Source organism: Camelus dromedarius, chromosome 16 (genome assembly GCF_036321535.1).
Source record: "Camelus dromedarius isolate mCamDro1 chromosome 16, mCamDro1.pat, whole genome shotgun sequence".
Taxonomy (NCBI): domain Eukaryota; kingdom Metazoa; phylum Chordata; class Mammalia; order Artiodactyla; family Camelidae; genus Camelus; species Camelus dromedarius.
The window spans coordinates 39,110,013-39,119,911 of NC_087451.1; positions in this window are offsets into that span (position 1 = coordinate 39,110,013).

Below are 9,899 nucleotides of genomic sequence, written 5' to 3' on the forward strand. Positions count from 1 at the left end.
AATGTGGGAAACAAAAGAAAATGAGAAAATGTTCCCTTTTAATAATCGTCACCTTCCTGGCATTATTTACACATTATTGTCATTGTTGTGGGTTGACTTATGTCCCCAGAAAGATTTGTTAAAGCCTTAGCCTCCAGTATCTATGAATGTGACCTTTTTTGGAACAAAGGTCTTTGCAGATATATGAGGTTAAGATGAGGTCATACTGGATGAGAGTGAGCCCTAAATCCAGTGACGGCTGTCCTTATAAGAGATACAGTGGGGAGGATATAGCTCAAGTGGTAGAGCACATGCCTAGCATGCACAGGGTCCTGGTTCAATCCCCAGTACCTCCTCTAGAAAGAAAGAAATAAACCTAATTACCTCCCCCCCCCTTGAAAAAACAAACAAAGAAACAAAAACACAAACAAAAAAAAAAAAGAAGAGGAGGAGACACAGGCACAGATACATGTGGAGAAGACCATGTGAGGATGGAGGCAGATTTGGAGTGATGGGTCTACAAGCCAAGGAATGCCTAGAATTACCAGCAACCACTAGATGCTGGAAGGGGCAAGGAAGCATCCTCCCCTGAAGCTTTCAGAGAGAGCACAGCCCTGCCAACACCTTGACTTTGAACTTCTGGCCTCCAGAGCCATGAGGGAATAAGTTTCTTTTAAAACTCAAACCTGGCTATGCCGGCCTCTCTTGTCCACCAGTCATTGGATAAATGTTTGCTGCTGATGGTGACCCTCACAGGGCTCCAAGCCTTTTTTCCAGTGCCAGACCCATGCCCACTGGCTTCCTGTAATCTTGGGTTGCCTTTAGGAGCTGCCATGGGTTTGGGAAGCTGAACTGTCAGTATGGCCCTTCCTCCAGTTTTGGTTGAACACTGTCTACATATGTGGAGGCAGGAGCTCCTCAGCAAGCTGTCTCGGGGAGGAAGGGTGACATTTCCAAAGCTTGGGTTTCTGTCGGCTTCACTGGATGTCTATTTGTCCCTCTAGAACCCAGAGTTTATTAAGCCCAGTAGCCCACCTGGACCCTGGGCCTGGTCTCCCAGCCAGTCTTTGTGAAGACCAGGTCCAAACTCTCACTGCCTTGTCAGTAACATGAAGATTGCAGATACAGGAGGTTTTCTAGTCCACAGGACAAGTGATTCCCAGATATACATATTACTGGGAAAACTGGATAATGGAAGAGGACTTTATTCTTTCTTGAGTTGATGGTTGTATTAGTTTCCTAGAGCTGCTATAACAAAGTACTACAAACTAGGAGACTTAAAACATGGCTCGGGTCTGGCACTGGAGAAAAGACTTGGAGCCCTGTGAGGGTCATCAGCAGCAGCAAACATTTATCCAATGAGTGGTGGACAGAAGAGGCAGGCAGAGCCGGGTTTGAGTTTCATCTCTGCCACGTGGCTAGCTGCATGATTTGGAGAAACTGTACCCCTTTGCTAGCTCCCCACATCCAATTCACCAGCAGAGCCTGGTGGCTCTCCTCCACAACTGATCTACTCAGAACTATCTCAGAACCGTCTACTCTTCTCCATCTCTATCATCACCACCTTAGTCCAAGCCACTGTGATCTCTCTCCTGGACCGCTGCCAAGGCATCCGTATCAGAACTGGCTATACATATCAAAAAACCCTATTACAGAGAATTAAATAGGCATAGGGTTTATTTTACTCAGGCAACAATAACTATGGAAAAAGGCTGCCCTGGATGGTTCTTTGTTCTTGCCCCATAATCTGTTATGTGTCATAAGACAGCTACTCCAGGGGTCACATCTATGTTCCAAACAGGAAAAAAAAAAAAAAGGAGGCAGAGGGTCAAGGACAAAAGCCTTCTCACTTGGGCTTGGTTTCTTAGTTCTGGAAGGGAAGCCCTCCCCCAGGGATTTCTGCCTACATCTCATTGGCCAGAACTGTGTCACATGACATGACCACACCCAGCTGCAGGGGAGCCTGGGAAAGTGCGGTTTTGCCCTACAGCCTGTACAGCAAGAGAAGACAAAGAAGAGGTTGGGTGAGCCAGCCTCCAGAATCTCTTGCAACATCCTTGCTGCCTCTCTGGGGCCACCACTTTCACCAATGCATGTACCACCTTCTTGTGTTTGTTTGTTTTATGAGGAGGAGGTAATTAGGTTTATTTATTTACATTTGGAGGAGGTACTGGGGATTGAACCCAGGACCTCGTGCATACTAAGCTTGTGCTCTACCACTTGAGCTGTACCCTCCCCCCATATACCAGCTTTTTAAAAGTCAAATCAGATCCCGTTGAGAATAGACTTGGTGGCCTGCAAGGCTGAATGATCTACCCTCCACTCCCGGAACATAGGATCAAGGTTTTTCCCACCACAAGGACTTTGCGTGTGCAATCTCCTCTGCCTGAGCATGGCTGACTGCTTATCTCTCAGATCTCAGCTTCAGTTCACCTTCTTAGAGAAGCTCTTCCTGACCATCTGATCTTGTAGGGTTGATTTGCCCTCTCCCTACCTTATCTCCTAGCATTTCAATCTTTTCAAATCCTTTTTGCCAGGTATTGCAGTTTACCATTACTTATTTGCTTCATCAGGCAGGGACAATATCAATACAAAAGGTATCCGAGTGCCTAGCACAATGCCTGGTACCTAGTAAGTACTCAATAAATATTAGCTAAATTCTGAATGAATGAATGATAGTGGCTGTCATCCACAGCCCCAGAGGTTCTAGAAGCATCCTAATTATTTTCTTCAAATCAAATCAACTTAAATCCTACTTTGAGTCTTTATTTCAATAGACTGATGGAAATTCTATCTCAATCTCATGATGGTGTTTCCCTCACCTTCCATAGCTACTAGGTTTATATGATGCCAAAGACATAGCAGAAGGTCAGTCCATCATGCTTTTGGTTCAAACCTTTGAGATCCCTTGAAGTCTGGCAGATCTCTGTTTCTGTGCCGTGTCTGGAATTCAGGAACTGTTGCCACAGTGAGGGTGGGTACCCCAGAGCCAAGAATCCCGCCTACTCAGTGTACCACTTGGGTCTTCCCCTCTGAGCACCTGCCATTTCCCTGGAGCACTGCCAGTGTGTAAGCTTGAGGGCCCCTACCCTTGGAACCAAATATTCGTTCCCCTTCTCTGTGTCCCTCCTGGCTGCCCTCAGAGTCACTCTCCTCTCTTTCCTCCTCCTTTTTAAAATTGAAGTGGTCAGAGATGCTAGCTAGCTTCTGCAGTCTTCAGCATGGCTGTTGGAATGCGTCATCCATATTGCATTTTTTTAATCTATTTCAAGTTCTTTCTTTTTTCCCATGACCTGCCAGAAAAGACAAACTCATCTGGATTCATTAATAAACGTCGTCTTCTAAACTGCATATACCACAGGAGAGTGAAGGGGCTATTAATCATTCGAGTAGAATAGTGGGAAAAATACTAAACTAGAAGTCATAGGATACTCATTTAGTGCCACCACCAAGTCCACAACTCACTTCTCTGTGCCTTAATTTTCCACCTTCCAAGTAAGCTAACCAAACCATTCTTATTTAGCTGTTGTGATAATCAAAAGTGATAACTTGCCAGCAGGGGCCTCATATGTAGTGTTAATTGCCATTCACAGGCAAGGCTTTATTTCTCTTTATCTTAGTATCTCAGTTCATCAGATTGCTTTCTTAACACTGCAAAGCACACATGTAGAAGACGCTTTGCTGTGTGCAGTCACATGACAAGTGTGCAAGGTTCAGAAGGAGGATGGGGCGGATGAAAGGGCATCAGCCGGCCACCATGCTTCAGGGTATGAAGTGGAGCAGGAGGTCCACTGCAAGGAGCGGAAGGAACTGGGTAGCAGAGATGTGATGGGGCCTGGGGAGATTGCCCCTGGTCAGAAAGAGGAGTGTCACTTCTGGTAAGGAAGCTGAAACAAGAGACAAGGCTTGCGGAGACAGAGGTCAAGGCATGGAAGTCTGGGTAAGAGGGTTGTGGAGCCTCAGGCCCAGGGGAACTGGTTCCTGAGAGCCAGACTCCATCACAGTTTGCTCGAGGGGTTGTGAGTCCACAGGTCAGGGCAGAGGAACTCAAACCCCAGATGCAGCGCTAAGAATAGCAACTGCTCTGCTCTGTACTTCCTGTGCACCAGCTCACGTGCGGACCAAGCTCTGTGAAGACGGTCCTGCTCCCCACCACTGAGGAAACAGAGGTTCAGAGATGCAGGGTGACTCGCTTGGGGTCACTCTGCTGAGTGGCTGAGCCAGGACAGTCTGACTCCAATGCGAGAGGAGTTGGGCACCAGAGACGGGTAGAGGGAGCGATTGGTGGGCGCAAAGGGAGGAAGCTGCACAGCCTAGCTGATCTCCTTACCGTCCGTTTCTGAAGGCGGCTCAGGGAGGAGAACCCTTGCTCACACGCGGGCAAGACTGAGTCCTACAGGTGGGGACCCCACAGAGCCAGACAGTTCCTGACACAAGAAACCACTGAGAGCAAATCCCAACTCAGACAATCATTTGGCACGTTTCCAGCAATGCTTGGGAAGTCAGCTGCAGGGAAAACCTGGAAAATGCCAGGAAAGGCTGCAAATTTCTATCAGCAGAGGCTGTTTTGCAAGAAGATGAGGTAACAAGATGGGGAAAGGTTTAATGACAGAATGTTGGGAAAAGCAGGCTATAGGATTTTTTTTTTATATAAAAGTGCATAGAGAAATATATAGGAGAGTTAACAGGGGTAACCACCCCTGGTGCTAGATAGAATTTTTTTTCTACTTGTTTTCCAAATTTTTAACAATGTATTATATTTTTTAAAAATTGTAATCATGAAGATTATGTGAAAACATGAATAATGTTTATGAGTCAGTTATGAGCCTGCTCGTTCAAGCAGAATATATAATAGAACGAGGATCACTATAAGAACGCTGTGCAGTGATGAATGTGCAGCACCTGGCACATAGCAAATGCTCAATAAATAAGTGATGGAGTGACTGCGTGAAAACAGTGGAGATAGTGCTAAGGTGGTGGGGTTTGGTATGAAGTTTTTTTCTTTGTTTGAAATTTTCTTTAATGTTATATTGGCTTCCGAAACCATAAAGAAACCTAAACTGGAAACCAGAAAGGCCAATCTGTTAGGATTCTTTATATGTTAGACTCTGAAACAAGATTGTTAGCTGAAAATAAGCCATGGAAGCCAAAGACACTGAATTTGTACACAAGGAAGGGGCTCCAGCTCACCCTTTCAGAAACCCAGGCCTCCGTGTCGAGGGGCCTGCTTGGGCCACGGTTTTCTCTCACATGTGCTCCGTATCCCAGCAGATGCTTCTGTGACACTCAGGGTCAGAACAAAGGCCTGGAGCTGTAATGTCTTCAGAGCAGAGCTAATGGAGCAGCTGGGGACGGAGCCCAGGGTCCTGGCCTCACTACTCAGACACTTTAAACTCAGTTATAGAGGAGACCGAGTGGCCTGGTGAAGGCGTGGGGCCCGCCCGGGCTCTCCGAGCGGCCCCGGGCAGACAGCAGGCACTGGCTGGGCTGCCGGGCCCACGTGGAGTCCTCGCAGACCCTCGGCATTTCGGAGGCAGCCTGAGGGACCTGGGACCTGGTTCCAGGAAAGCTCAGGAGGACACGGTGTCAGAGGAGCTCAGGTCAGCAGAGGGGTGGGGGCTGGCTGGCGTCGGTGTCATCAGGGGGTCAGGCAAGTGTTGAGTCCCCATGCAGGACTGGTGGTGTCTGGCAGACAAGCCCCGGGAGCTCGGTGCACAGCTCCAAGCACTGGCAGCACCAGGGGGGTGGCTTGGAGGCCTGGAATCCCCGCTGTAATCTGCATTAGTCCCCCCACAGCCACCCCCAGGGAAGCATGTGATTTCTCCCAGGTAGCTTTCAGGACAAGCTGGTTCCCAGTTCCTTCCAGCCCACCTGCTGCTCCCAGATCCCTGCTAAACAGAACTTTCAGAGCGTCACTGGCTCCAGGAAAAGCTCTGGGAGAAATAAGTTCCCGTCAGACTAAAGCCTTGCATTTGGGAAGTTACCCAGTCCCTCTGGGCCTCAACTTTCCCATCGGTAAAATGGAGGTAATGTTACCTACCTTTCGTAGGCTTACGAAAGAACCCAAGAAAAGAGCTGTGTATTTTGTCTGTTCTAAGACACTCATCCTTTTCATATATTATCTCTGAAATTGGGATGCACCTTACAACTCGTGGTATCTTATGTTCATTATGTATAAAACCAGCCCTTTTCTTTGACTTCACCAACTTCCCGTCTCTAAAAGGGCCAGTAGCGCCCCCTGCTGCCTCCACCAGCACACTCCACCCTGCCCCAGTTTCCAGAGCCCCTGCTGTGTCCCCCAGTCATGGATGCAGCGATATTGGCCTTGGAATCTTTTAGCTACTGTGGTTTCTCCAAGCCCTGACCCTCCTGGTCACATCCCGTCTTATCAGGTCCTAACACTCATCTCACCTGAGCCCACGTGGTGAGAAAGAAACAACCCTGCAGCAACTGCAGGGAAGGTGGGCAGCTGGTGTTCCCATCTGAGCCCATGGGTGGTCCACACCCATCCGTGCTGGTGTCATAAGAACCTTGAGTCCCTCCTTACTCTGGATTTGACCTTGGAGTTACCGCATCTGCCTCGCCCGCGAACCCACAGGCCCACCCTGCCCACAGGTGTTCTTGGTGCATCCGCTAGCCTGATTTTGGACTTCCCATGTTTTGCTTATGGAACCCATGGATCTTTCCCCTGATGGTTCAGTGTGTGTCTGTCCCAGCTCCTGACCTTCCACCAGGCTCCTTCCTAAATCATGGCCCCTCCAGCTGCCTGTGCAGCTCTGAGCAACCCAACGATCTTACTGTTACGCATAACCAGCTTTCATCCAGATGCGCCGGTTCTAGCCACAGTGCTTTCTGCTGCCCTCACCTGGTTGAGCCCATCCTGCCCTCCAGGACTTTAAACCCATTCTTCCTTCTTCAGGACTCTTCCTTAGTGCTGCAAAACATTTAGCATTCCTGGCCTCCAGCCATTGAGTGCCAACTGTGCCCCCAAGTCACTGAGACGAGCAGAGGAGAAAGAAACTGTCCACACATATTGTATTTCCATTGCCTTCTAGGGGAACATTGCTGTCCCTGCCTGAGAATCACTAGAACAAAGAGAAACTATAAACGTAATCTAACACTAAATAATACCTTTCCCAAGGGAGGAAAGATCTGCTTAGGTTCAGTCTTCCGATGTAATCTGTGTGGGCCAGACAGCATTTCTCTGCCCTTCCAGGTGATTCCCCATCCTCCTCCATCCTGCTCTCTGCCTGGAGGCTTACCTATGTGGACCAGAGAAATGGACTCCTGTGACCCTGGCTGCTGGTTGGGAAGAGCCCAAACAAGAGATCAGGAAAGAAAAAGAGTAAAATCAGAGTAATTTATTCCCTTGGCTCCCTCCCTAAGAGGCCACCTTGCTCTGACCGTCCCTCCACTGCAGGGTCCTCCAAGACAACTTTCTGTACAGAGTTCTGCTTCCAGGTTCTGGGAATCGTTCCCTCCTCTTGTCCCTTCAACCCAGAGGCTGTAACAGTTGGAGGACTGGGCTGTCCCTTGTGGTATCCCTAGGCCATTCCCACCCTTGAGTAAATAGTCCGTTTGTCGAACCCTCCTGGCCTGATCCTAATTTGATGTGCCATCTGTTTCCTCCCAGAGCTCAGGCACTGTGTGTTTTTTGGCACCACACCATTCTGAAGCTGCAAACGGGGTCACATGAAGATTAGCTGTACTGTTCGGGTTCCCACCTACACCTGCTGCTGAGGAAGGACCTCCAGCCGCCTCAGAGTCTCACTGGGATATTTCCCAGTGTCCCCAGATGGTGTGCGCACGCGTTTGCCAGCAAGTTCAGACTTCTTCCTCAGGACGTCTGCTGTTTCCTCCGTCCTGGCTGCTTTCAGAGATATCCTCTGCCAGCGAGGAAGGTGTGGGGTCCCCTCTTGCCATTTTGTCTGATAACCACCATCAAGACAGTGTCACTCAGGCCCTGCCATTTCCACAGAAAGCTCCACCATGGTCTCCCTTGGGCACTGCCACTCCCATGGGATATCCATCCAGGTTCAGCCAGAGAAGCAGAACCAGTAGGAAAGAAAGGTGTATCTATAAAGAAATCTATTGCAAGAAATTGGCTTACGTGATTGTGGGGGCTGGCAAGTCTGGGATCTGTAGGGCAGGCCAGGCTGGAAACTCTTGGGCAAGAACTGATGCTCCAATCCACAGACACGTCTTCTTCCACAGGGAAACCTCAGTTCTATCCTTAAGGCCTTCCAAATGATTAAATGAGGCCCACCCGGATGATCAAGGATAATTTCCTTTACTTAAACTCAATTGATGGTAGATGCTAATAATCGCATCTACAAAGTACCTTTGCAGCAACACCTAGACTAGTGTTTGACTGAATAACCGGGTACTAGAGCTTAGCCAAGTTGGTACATGGAACTAACCATCGTGCATGACTATTGCCCATGTCGATGAGCAGGGGGCCAAAGCTGCAGTGTGTTCTCTGGCCAGCTCGGTGGGGTGACGCATGGTGTCTTCCATAGAAGTGGGGAGCAAGGCCGCTCCCCCTACTTTACCAACATACTTCGTCACGTGGACAAAGTGAAAGGAAACATCATTGCTTCCAGTTCTATGTCGTACAGACTCTGCTAGAAACAGCTCTTCCAGATTTTGTTCATATATAGCCTGGAGACTGAGACAGTTCAGACCCGGGACCCTGGGTTCCAGGTGTCTGGGTCAGGGACTCCGCAGGTGAGAGTGACAAGCGCGACCTCTACACAGCATCACCTGAAGCTCACTCAGGTGCCAGGTTTGTCTGCCTGAAGCCGTCCCCCCTTAGGGTGCATTCTTTCCCAGGAAATAACTAGTTCTGCCTGGGACCAGACTCCACGCGGGCCTGTTTGCCCCGACATGCCTGCATTCCGAGACCCCAGGGGTGCGGGCGCCCCTGGGAAGCCCGGTCCGCCCATCACAAAGGGGAAGGGAAACTGAAAAGGAACTCGAGGAAAATATCACAAAAAAAGGGAAAACTTGTGAAAAAGCATTAGTCAATGAGTACTCTTCATCAGAAAAGAAATAACGATGACAAGAGGGGCTATGCAACAATCCAGAAAGAGTTTCCTGACGACATGGCAAATGCTAAAGAGGGCCTAAGACCACTAGAGCAGGCTGCAAAGAAAGAGCAGAATTCTTGCAAAATAACGATGAACCTGTCCTCAGGGCCAACTCAAGCAGGGGGAGGACCCCTGGGAGGCGCCCACACTCCTACCCCCCTGCCCCCTGCCTCTCTCCTGGGGAGGTGATTGCATTCCTTCCCATCTACTTCATGGCTTAAGGGGTTAAGGAGTGCCTCTCACATCTGGAATCTTCACTTACTGCAGGAGCATCAGAATCATTACACCAAAAACAGGTATAAAAAGATGTATAATTAAGAGCTTAAACACACACATACATTAATCACATTCTCACAGGTAAGAGTACTAGTTTTTTTCCTGGAAAAAAGCCCAAGAAGCTGTTTGCCTCTAGGGAGAGGGTTAGGTGATCGGGAGGAAAGATTTTTCTTTTCACTTAGGTTTTATCTGTCATCTTTGAATTTTCAAACCCATAAATTTTAAAGTGTAAAACCAAGATGCCCTAACACAGTATAGTTTAATTAATTAACAGAATTTAATTTAGTGCTTACTATAGTAGAAATGCTTGCCATAATTTTCTAAGAAGGAAAAGCAAGATACAGAAGAATTAAGAAATACATATAAGTTATGAAAACAAAAATTGGGAAAACAAAAATGCCTTACATGATGGCTAAGTTATTTTAGAGAGCAATCTAGAAAAATGTTTCCAACACTATCAAGTCTTATCCCTTGGTCTACGTATTCTTAGTCAGGACTCCTTTTGGTTACAAGTGATGGAAATCCAACACAGTTTGGCTCAAGCCGAAGGAATTT